The sequence below is a fragment of the Pinus tabuliformis genome, chromosome 4_1 (assembly GCF_031772625.1).
Source record: "Pinus tabuliformis cultivar Carrire ecotype Pingquan chromosome 4_1, CPIR1, whole genome shotgun sequence".
Classification (NCBI taxonomy): domain Eukaryota; kingdom Viridiplantae; phylum Streptophyta; class Pinopsida; order Pinales; family Pinaceae; genus Pinus; species Pinus tabuliformis.
Genome location: NC_142303.1, coordinates 982,024,638 through 982,039,170, shown reverse-complemented (window position 1 = coordinate 982,039,170; position 14,533 = coordinate 982,024,638).

Genomic DNA, 14,533 nt, shown 5'->3' with positions numbered 1-14,533 from the left:
TTCCAGTTCTCAGAAAGAAAAGAAAAGAATAGTTGAATGCTATGGATGCAAAGACTATGAACATTACAGGAAAGATTGTCCTTAGCTTAAGAATGAAAATGTCAAGAAGGATAGAGAAGAAGTCCACTTCACTGAAGAACTGGAGGAAGCTGAAAGAAGAAAGTCCAAGGAAGAGAAGCATTAGAAGCAAGAGCTCGTGACATCACCATAGGAGACATGAAGTATGTCTAATGGTCAGAGGATATAGCTCTTGGTGACCTCATTGAAAAATCAAAGGAAGAAGTCATCTAGGGCAAGTCTCATCATACATTAGTTTAAAAGGGAAACATATGTCGAATAAGGATATGCGAGATGGAATCGTCATTGAAGGATTCACCGATCTAGAAAGGAAGCAAGTGTTTCATCAGGAACTCCAACTTGTGAATTTCATGAGATGATGGTATGATGACATGAGAGATGAAGCAAATCAAGGGGTTGAAGATATTTTCAATCAAGGAAGCTGCTGGAAGAAGCCTAGATGACCTAAATGTAAAATGAGGTATATATGATTGTATTTAATATTATAAAGTCATGTCATATGGTTGTAGGTAGCATGGATCACTACTTCTATCTTGAGAAGGATGATCAAGGGAAAATGATCTCCTCCTCTGAAAGGATGCATGAAGGCATAAGTCACACTAGATGAAATCAACATAATATGTCCACATATGAAGTATGAGGGGGTTGACTACAATTAAGGAACTCTGATTGGAAGCTCCTAGGAATGGAATGTGTAAGAGGAAGATATCGTGAGATATGCAACCATGATAAAGGTGATCAACATCCAAAAGACCAAGAAGATTTGACTAGGAAATCTCCTGGAAAGATATGAAGACTTTGACGACAGTCTAAAAAATATGGAGACCCTTGACAATGGATATCTTTGGGAGATGTGTCAACATGTATGCAGGATGTTGATACCTACAGGAAGATGTCATGATGAATAGCCATCTCATAAGGTACTATTTTATTTAATTTTATGTTTTTATTTCTTGAATAATATTTGGATGAGTTCATGCAGGGCTACTAGAACAAGAGTTGTAAGCGCATGTACAACTAGCAATCATGTGGTGAATGGAATTCCTGAAAGAAGTATGATAAGAAAGAAGTCGCCATATGAAGAAGGTTCCATATATGTACCAAGAAGGTCACTTTCCATGAAGAAATTAATGACATGATGAACCAAGGAGGAAAGTAATTGATGGCTAATGCCCTACAAGGAAGAAGCTTGACTCAATTTCATGACATCAAGGAAAGAAGTTGATCAAGCAATTGAAGGACCGACAAAGAAGAAGTTGTTGATGAAAAGGAGAGTCCCTAGTTAATAGGGAGCTCTGACAAGTCCCTAATTAACAGGGAGCTTGGACAAGTTCCTGGTCAAAAGGAGCTTGGATACATTCCTTTACAGGAATAGGCATATCTTCCCTAGCTGAGAGGGAGAGATAGACACAACATTCTTGTCTTCACTTGGGAAGAAAGAATGGAGGATTGGATAATCATATGGAATTTGATGTTGTTTGAGGATGTGTAGGGCATCCAAGATAAGAGTAGGCAAGAGGATTGATATTCTTTGAGGGTTGGGAACCCAAGATAAGAATAGTCCTAGAAGGTCATACTAAGTGAACACCTAGGTGGGTATGTACCTTGAGAGACAATGATGAATGTATCTATAGTCATTTGTCTCACCAAGATTGTGCTCTGATATGATGAGAGATAGAGCTGTCAGTGAAGACCTTGCTATGGAAACAATGTTTGTTACTATGATGTTATACATATGGGTTACCAATCTGATTCTTCTTATGAGAAATTCTTCAGATTGAGAATGACCAAGTACCATTATGAATACCTCCCTAGTTAAGAGGGAGTGCTGTAAAATGTAACTAGGTTTGGTCTTCATAATGGCATATAATTGTGACTATTGTAAATGATGTAATGAAGAAAATAAAATTATTATTGTAAGCCTTGTTGCATGGGTTTCATGAGTAAGTGATTTAATTTGTTAGTGGCTCCCATTAAGAGACTTAGGATTTATTATTGAGTCAAAGGGTCAATGTCATGTATAAAGAGCTCTTCTTGAGCATATGTAAAATATATATGAGTCATCCTAGTGTCTAGAAAATCCCTCCAAAAATACAAGCACAAACCTCTTGATGTCGGCCTGTAAAATGAATTAAATGACACATGTCGGCTCACCTAAAATGTCATAACTATTTGGATGTTAAGGTTGGCTTAATATATGATCAAACAACTATATATAGGAGGCTAGGCTCCTCACAAAAACATAGAAAATTTTGCATATCCCTCTAATATTTTGGGTGAGTAGAGGAAAAAAAGAACCTTTAATTCTTCTGTGGTTTTCAGAGGATAGTTATAGTGAAGTAACTTCACATAGCTATGAATATTTTGGTGAAATTTAGAGACATCAACAAAAATCAAATCATCTATGTTTCGGTGAAGGCTATAGATCAAAGGTTACAAGGCTGCAATTTAGAAGGGAAGGGAATTCAGATCCTTCTTAAATAAGAAATTATAGTGACAACAAAGAAGAATATTTGTCTTAGTTTGATATTACCGAAGTAGTCATGTTTCCAAAGTCATAAATTCGGTGGTCTCTGTTAGTGATTTTCGAGGACAAAGATAGTGAAAAAATCGGATATCTCTATTCAGGAGGCCTAAGTGCAGAAGACAAGTTCGGATACCTCTGGTTAGATTAAGGGGTCTTGATGCTACCATAGGGAGAAGGATCCAGTGCTAATCTCAGTCTCAATAATGTCACAATTTAAACATGAAATCATGGTGCTCCTACAAAGTGACAAGATCTCGATGTCAAATCAGTGGTATCAGAGGAAGAGGAATCAAGAAGAGAACTTTTAAGAGAATGTGTGTCTTGAGCTTGGAGTGGCTACGAGGTCAAGGGTCTTGGTCTTGGTCTTGGTATTCATCAATTGGAATCTCTATAAGAAGAATTTGTGCGGATTTTACTCTCAAAGAGTGAGAGCTTTTAGCCCTGGAAGAAAGCCAACATCTTGTGTTCATGTCTCTTTTGTTTTGGTAACTATTTGATGAAGTAAGAAAACACACTCTAATAATAACAAGAGAAGATTGTGCTAATAAGAAAAAGTAAAAATTACCTCTCAAATAGTTATCACCATGAGAAGAATCATATTGACCTAACTGCCCTAGATTCTTCAACAAAAATAACATGAAAATTCCCAAAAATCAAAATGAAACTAATTTCCCTTATGCTCATCCATGAATGTAAGTGAATACCCTTGCCAAAATGTGGGGTAATAGCTATCTTCTACTTGGTGCCATGTGCTCTTCTTGACAATGCATGAGGACCTTATAATTTCATCATGTACATGTGTGCTCCACAACAGCAAAAAAAAAATGCTCAAGGAAGCTTATTTTGGCTACTTTATTGTTCAGATGTAACTTATTCATCTCCTACCCTACCTATAGTAGTATTGGGTGTAGTTGCTTGATGAAACCAATCAACAAATGTAACGATTTCAGTCCCTCGTGAATCCACTATGTTGAGGACAAAACTATGATGTTTTGATCATCAACACTTCACATCTCATAAGGCTAGACAAGGCAATGTGGGAATAGTATTACGAATTTAAAGCCTTAGAAGAATTATATAGACTTCATATTCATGAAGTCTTTACATAAACATTCTTATCTAAAAAAATTAATATTTTCCAATTTTTATGAGATTTTAAAATTTTATTTAGAAATAAATTTTAAGTCTCTCTCTCTCTCTCACACACACACTCGCACACATACATTATAAATTTTATACTCTCTCTCTCTCACACACTCACACACATACATTATAATTTTTTTAAAGAACACAATAGAAGCACAATACTTTACAAATATAATGACATCATATAGATACAATATCCAAAATGCTCAAAGAATGAAAGAAAAATAAAGAGATACAACATTATTAAATCAGAAATAAATCATAAATGTATACTTGAAACTTCAAATAAACATAAAGAAAATCACTTAAGTGGTGAAGATAAAATCAACAATGAAAGAACACAATGATCCTTTTATTAATTGATCCATTTATCGATTTTGGACATAATAATTTCTTCAAGTTCTTGCGAGAATGTGGACCAAAGAAAACTATGGAATTCCTAGATGTAAAGAAAATCATACAAGGGAAACCAAGTGTCTAATATAAATAATATGATTTGGCTTCGACCACTCAAGTAGTATTATAGACAACAATTTACAATCTTTGGAATGAACCATTGATTAGGATTGAAACAAATTTAGAACTTCTAAATAAAGAAAAAAATGTAGAAAAATAAATAACCTCATAAAGAAGACCAAATAAATCTCACTTTGCCTTTCTCTACCACTTTTCAAGAAATCCATGAAATAAAGAATTTAATTTTTATGGGTTGTTGGTTCTAAGAAAATGAGTTAGCAAAGGTGGAAACATGGGAAGCAATTGGAAATGGTGGTTTATTACTACTGTTTGTCCAATTAGTGATTCCAAAGATAGTTCTATTTAGGTTTTTACCCTAGCCATCATTTACAAGATTAGGCTGAGCCCGAGAAATATTTATTATGTTGGGGTGAGGCTACAAGGGAGCATTAATAGGTATGAATCATTGAGGTAAATATTTCCCACCAAAGAAAATATGACTTGTTTGTGTTAGTTGGTTGAACTCATCAAAATAGATAGAAAACCTTATTCTCTTGTTCCTCTCTTCTTTCTAGATGACATTTTTTCTTCTCCCTTGTCCTCTTTAGAACCCACACGAACCTTTGCTAAATAAATTCATCTAGAAACCTGCATAAATATTTTCATTCTCCATTCCATAACACATTTCAAATATGTACCATATTATAAACTACATGCAAATGCAAATGTATAGTACTTGGCTAAATGCTTTTTTATATAGTTTAATAATGGCTAGGGTTAAGAATTGAGAGACTTGAGAGGATGGAGTGTTGAACTGCATGCAAACTTTACAAAGTATGGGCTAACATGAACTTAATTTGTTTCATGATGCTTGAATAATGTACAATGTTATGTTTTTTATTCAGATAAGCAAATTTCTATGCTACTAACAATGGTTTAGGAGTAGTCACGGAGTTAGGGAAAAAGGTGATGGATTTCTAAGTGACCATTTTCGCTGGAAACATTTTATTTTGAAGAAAAATTGCAAGAGGGCTTAATATGTGGAAGAAATTAATCACAAATATATGTTAGGTATGTCATTGTGATGCATGCTATTTTTCCTTTGTTAAACACAATGCATGTATGGAATGACATATGGAAATTTTTCTATCATGAAGGGGAAAATGCCATGTTTCTTTCTTTCTTTTCTTTCCATTGTAATTAATAACAAAGTATTATTCTATACATTTCCAAAGTTTTCAAACAAAATGTATGCTAAAAATCCCCCCACTATGCATGATCATTTTTGTTAAATAGTGTGATGGGTATGAGTAAAAGAGGAAAATGATGTATAAGAATATCATCTTTATTAACAAGAAATTGCCATGCTATGAAATTGAACTTTTAAAAATGCTTGGGTATGAAAGGAATAGGGGAATGTGATAGATATTTGAATCAAATACAATGCATGGGTAAAATAATGTTATTTCTTTATTTTCCTTCCTTAAAGAACTAGTGATAGAGTATCACTATCTATAGCCAAAAATTGAAAATTAACTATATATTGTTGTTGGGAATGATCAAAATAACATGAATGTGAAATGATAAGGACATGTAACATATACAGAGTTCATATATCAGGAATAGGGAAACAATCCTATTTTTTTTTATTATTCAAATTTGAATTCAAACTTCAAAACACATTTGAACATGACTTAATAGGAGATAAATAAAGTGACTAAAGCTATAACATAGCTAGCAAAAACTTAATTCAAGAGATGAAAATCCCTCGTTGTTGTGCATTATCACATCACACCAACTTGTACCTTTAATTTCTTATTGAAACAATTGACAAGCACAAGTGTTATACCATAATTCACTCTAAGTTTACAAATTGAGAGTAAGGTGACCTCCCAGCTCCACTACAAGTTCTCGAATGTCCATGAAAATGGAAAACAATCTACATTAACCAACTACAACCCTAATGCATGTCTATATTTTTCATGCTTGAATGAACCTCAAGGATTAGACTAAATGCTAGTTGTACATTCCAACATATCGCCATCTTATATCTTTTACCTCATGATGTACTATGTTATCCACTTTTCACTTGAGTGGAAATTTCTCATAGTTTATAAGCATTACTATGTACCATAACCTTCAAGCTTATTGCAAAATACACATAATCTCATAAAGCTATACCAACTTGTATGCTTTCCTATATAACATGCAATATCATCATATTATACCACTTGAAAGGTCAAATAAGTCAACATCACCTTTAATTGCCAAATGCATGGTTATTACATCATATCATAATGTTTGTATTGCAATCAAAACCAAAAATCATACTTTTAACTAACCATCATTCAATGTGATGTGTTTTTAAAAGGTTTCATCACAGTAGAGACTTCATCAAGTATAAGTAAGAGTGAACTTGCATCACATGGGCATAAAGACTTAACCCAAGCAATTTTTATCTCAAGAGATATGACACATACATACTCCAAAACAAAGTATAAACATCTCCTAATGGGAACTCTACCTACCTTTGTATTAATTTTCATATATAAGATTTAGGCAAAGTAATGAGACCATTTTATTCTAGACTTGCAACCTCTTGCAAGCTTTCAAAATCAATTGGGTCAAAAGTTGGGTCAACACATTGTCCTTTCCCTCTTTTCTATATTATCAGACAAAATAAAGATGCATTGAAAAATAAATTTTGCCAGGATGGAGTCTCTACCGTTGCTAGGCTAAAAAAAATCCTAACCCCCCTACAAGTCAAAATTGTCAGCCAACAAATGTAAATATTAACATCAACTTCCAAATATCTGGTCTATATAAGATTGAAGTGGATTACTGTAATCACTCAGATGACATAAAAGTATTCTAGGTTTGTCATGTTGTTCAATCTATTGTAATGCCAAAATATTGTTAGTCCATAATCCATTCATTTCCCTTCTGAGTTGTGTTCTATTGTCCAAACATAATACCCATATAAGGGATTGCCCGAGTGCAATAAGTTTGGTCCTTCAGAGGATCAACTTCCATATTTTGGAATAATGATAGGAATGCCAAGTCTACTCACTCCTCACACATCTCGGACACACACCATGAATGGAATATAAACCATTTTTTTTAATATCATTTGTGACCCTTGTATCCAAGTAATTCTGGAAGAAGGGAAGCGCAAGAGAGATATCACATTGATCATCAACATTTACCGTATTATTCACATTATAACTATTTAAAATTCTAGAACACATGAGAAATACATCAACATGAAGATTAAATGTAGTGTAACTATCATGAAATATTATGTCTAAAGAACCTTGTTTTGAGTGTTGGAGTGTGTTAATTACTCCGAGTTCGCTCATAGTTGGAAGTTTATGTTGAGTCTAAATTTAGGAACAATAAGTATTTCATCTATAAGCTAAGATTATCACATCTATTTTTAGTGGTTTTTTGTCTATTTAATCATACAACTTCAAGAAATTAAATGAATCAATTCCAATACAGAGAAACAAATATGTTGCGTTATTTTGTTATTTCTTCCTCTTTCCACCATAATGGCATCAGATCTAGAGGAACCGAGGAGCCAAAAAAACCAATTTTAAGGTGGTTCGAGTAAACTTAACTTGGTCAAGTTATCGTTGATTTTGGGCTCCAAGTTTGTGAGAACACATGGTGTGACATCCCTTTGGTTAACCCCCCATTGTAAATATTGTAATTATTTGTCATATTAACTAGCCGAGATTAGTACAAATATTTTAGAGCTTGGGGAGGGAGATTGTTGGGAAATTAGAGGAGGCTTGATTATTTAATGACAATCATGGGAGGATGACTAGCATGCCTTAAATGGCCCAACTACACCATTTATTTTAGTTTTAGAAGAAAGGACAGAGGTCATACCTACCTTGGAAAAATTCATAAGTAAAAGGGGACAAGGAAGTGAAGGTGGGTTGCATTGGTAGAGAGGTCAGCTTGGGAAAGTGCATGTCCACAAAATTGTATATAGTTGCAATAACAATAATGGAAGGCCACAAAGAAGACTCCTAAAGAGAGGGGATAATGTGAAAGAGAGAGAATGATCTAGCTGATTTGGAAAGGTCAGAAGGAAAAACAAAAGGGTCATTCATGTCGCAAAGGGGAGATTATGCATTAAAGAAAAATAAAAAATAAAAAAACACAGAGAGAGTTCAGGAGGAAGACATCTCTCTAGTGGTATCTAGTTGAGAAAACCTAGTAAGGCTTATTGGCTGAGAATCACAAAGTAGTGGCCTACTTCCGAGGTTAATAAAATCGTTGGGAAGTAGCTAGTTGAGAGATACTAGTGGGAATAAACATTCCAGGACTAGTTGGGTTGATAACACCTATGCAACTTGAGGTTGATAAAATAGGTTTAGTGTTAGAAAATTATATATTACGGAGCAATGGAACACATAAAATATTGCAGAAATATAAACACAGAAAATGCACAAAACAAGAGAGACACAGATATACGTGGTTCACCCAGTTTGGGCTACGTCCACCCTGAACAGCCAGTCCTTCCTTTCTATTATCCAGCAAAATGAAGAGACACAACCTACAGCAAATCCGTTGTAATATCCTTTGTTTTCTCTCACAGTCTCACCTCTCTGTTTCTCGCTCACAGTATACACATCTATAACACAGCCTCAAATACAATGCCCTCATACAAAGAGAGGGGTTGCCTTCTAGGGCAAAAAAACCCTAAACTAAACATAAGTTCTACCGTCAGATCATCCGCCTAATGAATGGCCCAGATTGACTAGAAATTACTATACTTTTACAAGGCAATTTTACGGCTGTTTTTAGCTTCGGGGGCGCTGCCCCCGAAACCCCCCGCCAGGGGGGGGGGGCTCCCAAAGGTCGCAGCCGCCCCCCCTGGACCCCCCCTGCAGCGAATATTTTACGGGCGGCGTTGCCACCCCCGTTTCGAACTGGGGTCCTATGTGGCGATACCTTTGAATATAGAAGATAATCAGGTTCCACACCCAACAATCTCCCACTTGGAGACTGATTGTAGCAACTCCACCGCTGCTCCATTTGCTGGACAATGACTCCTCTTTGGACCTGGCTGTTTCTCATCTTCATCGTCATCCTTGAAGACCGACTGAAACTGATCATATTCTCAGTTTCTCCCTGGTTACAACTTTTGTTAGCATATCTGCAGGATTCTGGCTAGTGTGTATCTTTTCCAGCTTCAACTCTCCATCTTCCAACACTGATCGTATGAAATGGTACTTGAGTTGTATGTGTTTAGTCCTGGAATGAAATGTTGAGTTCTTTGCAAGATGAATGGCACTTTGGCTATCACTGTATAACGTGCCCATATCATGCTCCTTACCCAATTCACCCATAAAACTTTGTAACCAAATCATTTCCTTACTAGCCTCTGTAGCAGCAACATACTCTGCTTCTGTTGTTGAAAGTGCAACAACACTTTGGATTTTTGAAACCCAACTGACAGCTGTTCCTCCAACAGTAAATACATATCTTGTAGTGCTCCTCCTGTTATCTCTGTCACCTGCCATACCTGCATCAACGTATCCCTGTAGAGAAATGTTTGCACCACCAAAGCATAATGCTTGATTTGTGGTACCTTTCAAACATCTGAGAATCCATTTCACTGCCATCCAATGTTCCTTTCCTGGATTGTTCATGTACCTGCTTACAACTCCCACTGCATGTGCAATATCAGGCCTTGTGCAGACCATTGCATACATTAAGCTTCCAACTACTGATGCATATGGAACTTTAGACATATAATCCATGTCTTCTTGGGTCTTTGGGCACATTTCCTTGCTAAGTTTGAAATGGCTAGCAAAAGGTGTACTAACTGGTTTTATATTGTGCATATTAAATCTTTTCAACACCTTTTGTATGTACTCATTCTGAGACAATGTTAATTTGCGATTTTTCCTGTCTCTAGTGATTCTCATACCAAGGATTTGTTTTGCAGCTCCCAAATCCTTCATTGCAAATGAATTTGCCAATTTTCTTTTGAGTACATTTATTTCCTGCATGTTAGATCCTGCAACAAGCATGTCATCTACATACAATAACAATATAATATAGCTGCCATCATTTTGCTTTTTCAAATAAACACAATGATCAGAGTGACATCTAGTATAACCTTGTTCAGACATAAACTTGTCAAATTTTAGATACCACTGCCTTGGAGCCTGTTTTAAGCCATACAAGCTCTTCTTCAACCTGCACACTAGTTTCTCCTTCCCTTTCACCTCATATCCTTGTGGCTGCTGCATATATATCTCTTCCTCCAAATCCCCATGGAGAAAGGTTGTCTTTACATCTAACTGCTCAAGATGCAAATCTTCAGCTGCTACAAGACTTAAAATGGTTCTGATTGAAGTCATTTTAACAACAGGAGAAAATATTTCATCAAAATCAATACCTTTCTTCTGTGCAAACCCCTTTACCACAAGTCTAGCTTTATACCTCTGTTTTCCTCCATCTTCTTCCTTCAGCCTGTAAACCCATTTATTCTTCAATGTAGTTTTTCCTACAGGAAACCTGACTAAATCCCAAGTCTGGTTATGCATTAAGGAGTCCATCTCTTCTTCCATGGCTACCTCCCACTTCTTCCTGCTTTCAACCTGCATTGCTTCTTCATAACATTCGGGTTCACCGGAATCAGTCAACAATAAATAATATAATGAAGGAGAGTATCGTTCAGGGGGTCTACTTATCCTGGTAGATCTTCTAACACCACTTTCAGGTGTTTGGGGTGCCTGTTGTTGTTGTGGTGGTTGTTGTTGTTGTGGTTGTTGATTATTATTATTTTCAGGCACCTTTCCTTTTTCAGTGATTTCATCAAGAACTGCGTATTCCTTGTTTTCCTTTTCTTGTTTCTTTTCCTGCAACTGATTCTTATACAAGACCTTTTCATTGAATATTACATCTCTGCTCCTAATGATTTTGTGATTTTCGTAATCATATAAGCGATAACCAAAATCATTAACACCATATCTAATAAAGGTACATTTCTTTGACTTTGCCTCAAGCTTTGTTCTATTTTCTTTATCAATATGGACAAAGGCCTCACAACCAAAAGGCTTTAAAATAGAGTAGTTTACCTTTTTACCTGTCCATGCTTCCTCTGGAACACCACCATCCAAGGAACTTGAAGGCCCTCTGTTTATTAGATAAACAGCGGTATCTACAGCATCTGCCCAAAACTGTAAAGGCAATCCTGCATGCAATCTCATGCACCTTGCACGCTCCATGATTGTTCTGTTCATCCTTTCTGACACACCATTTTCTTGTGGTGTTCTTGGAATTGTCTTCTCTCTGCGAATTCCATGCTCTGAACAATACCTATCAAACTCTTTGTTGCAATATTCACCTCCATTGTCTGATCTAAGACACTTCAATTTCTTTCCTGTCTCAATCTCAACCAAAGCTTTCCATTTCTTGAAAGTATCAAATACATCAGATTTATTCTTAATACAATAAATCCAAGTTTTTCTAGTTGCATCATCAATAAAAGTAACATAATAACGAGAGCCACCGAGAGATGATACCTGAGCAGGTCCCCATACATCTGTATGCACAAGCTCTAATTTTTCATTCTTCTTTTCTTTCCCAACTCTGAGAAATCTGACTCTCTTCTGTTTTCCATAAATGCAATTCTCACAGAAGTCCAAATCAACATTCTTCAAACCCGGAAACAAATTCCTTGAGTGAAGAATCTTCATCCCCTTTTCACTCATGTGTCCGAGCCTATGATGCCATAATGCTGCATCTGCTCCTTTGGAAGTTAAAGCATTAACAGAGTTAGAAATACCATTGCATAAATACAATGTACCAACCTTTTCGCCTTTTGCTATTACCAGGGCTCCTTTGGTGACCTTCCAAGCTTTATCTGTGAAAGTTGTCACACAACCTTCACCGCCTAACTGCCCTGTTGAAATCAGATTTTTCTTTAGATCTGGAACATGCCTTACCTCCTTTAATAGCCATTGGTTTCCATTCTGTTGTTTTACAAGAACCTTACCCATTCCAACGATTTTACAGGGTTTATCATCACCCAGACGAACTTTTCCAAAATCTCCTTGAACATAGTCATGAAAGTATTTCTTATCAGGTGTGACATGGAATGAAGCCCCTGAATCTACCACCCAGGAATCAGTAATATTTTCGAAAGAAAGAATCAAAGCATCTTGTAACACCTCACCTATCACATTTGCTTCATGATTGTTTTCTTGTTGTGCATCTCCTTCTTTTCCCTTCCGAGATCTACAGTCTTTCTTTAGGTGTCCTTTCTTTCCACATTTCCAGCACACTATCCCCGATCTGGACTTGGATCTGCCTTTCCTTGATTTACTGCGATATCCTGAGCTCTTTCCTCTTTCCATTTTTCTTCCTCTAGACTCTGCACTCAAAGCATTTCCCGATGTCTCACCGGAGCTTTTTCGTCGCATTTCCTCGCTAAGGATAGCACCGACAACATCATCAAACTTTAAAGTACTAGATCCAGAAACGGAGTTACTAATGGCCATTACCAAACCATTCCAACTTTCTGGTAATGAGCACAAGAATAACAAAGCTCTAACTTCATCATCAAAGTTTACCCCTACAGAACTTAACTGACTTGTAACTGTATTAAAATCATTTAAATGGTTTGCAACAGATCCACCTTCCGACATATTCATATTAAATAACCATTTCATAAGAAATACCTTGTTTGAGGCCGAGGGTTTTTCATATAGTTTCGACAACGTCTGCATCAAACCCTCTGTCGTGGTTTCCTTCGAAATGTTGAAGGCGACTAACGCAGCAAGGCACAACCGTATTGTTCCGAGTGCCTTTCTATCGAGAAGGTTCCATTCTTCGTCTTTCATACCCGTCGGCATCTTTGTTTTTCCGCCCAATGGTAGGTATAGATCTTTCTGATACAGATAATCTTCCATCTGCATCTTCCACAGCGAGAAGTTTTGGCCGTTAAATTTCTCGACCCTAAACTTACCATCTTCCACCATTGCTCCCACTCAAACCAGGAACCCTTCTTTCCTGCGAGTTTATCAGCCAAATAGACCTTCGGCTCTGATACCAGTTGTTAGAAAATTATATATTACGGAGCAATGGAACACATAAAATATTGCAGAAATATAAACACAGAAAATGCACAAAACAAGAGAGACACAGATATACGTGGTTCACCCAGTTTGGGCTACGTCCACCCCGAACAGCCAGTCCTTCCTTTCTATTATCCAGCAAAATGAAGAGACACAACCTACAACAAATCCGCTGTAATATCCTCTGTTTTCTCTCACAGTCTCACCTCTCTATTTCTCGCTCACAGAATACACATCTATCACACAGCCTCAAATACAATGCCCTCATACAAAGAGAGGGGTTGCCTTCTAGGGCAAAAAACCCTAAACTAAACATAAGTTCTACCGTCAGATCATCCGCCTAATGAACGGCCCAGATTGACTAGAAATTACTATACTTTTACAAGGCAATTTTACAGTTGTTTTTAGCTTCGGGGCGCTGCCCCCGAAACCCCCCGCCAGGGGGGGGGGGGGGCTCCCAAAGGTCGCAGCCGCCCCCCCCTGGACCCCCCCTGCAGCGAATATTTTACGGGCGGCGTTGCCACCCCCATTTCGAACTGGGGTCCTATGTGGCGATACCTTTGAATATAGAAGATAATCAGGCTCCACACCCAACATTTAGCACCACTGAGAGGTCCCTAGGCAGATGTGCTCTAACCCTTACCAGAGTAATGCAAATGATAAGTCTCCCTTATCAATTTTGTAAATATCTATCCAAAAAAATGAACTGAGACTCTTTTTGCTTGCAAGAACCTCTATGCTAATAGTGATTAGATTAAATTACCAATTGTGTAACAATTGAGAGCTATTGAAAACATCTGTGGAAATGATATCTATTCATAATATGTGAGTAACAATTGAGAGCTCCCAACTAAGCTACCTCCTCAAGCTCTAAAATATAGCTTACAGGTGATTAGCTGTAAGAAAGGTTGCAGTGTAGGCCAATCTAAGGTTGGATGGAGAGTTGAAGTCCCAATTTCACTGCTAGACTTCTTCATAAGATAAGTGTTCACTTACGTAGTGTGAATTTGAATATTATGTATGTGTTTCTTGTACTGATTAAATGCTTATGCTAATACTGAGGAATGTGATTTTTAGTAAGATTATAGAATGTTGATTTCTTGTGTAAATTCTTAGGAATGATTGATTCCTATATTTTCTTTATGAGCTTGAATATCATTGATTTCTAGTCCTAAGAGATGTGAATCTCTACAGTAAAATGAGTCTGAGAACATTCTAAGTA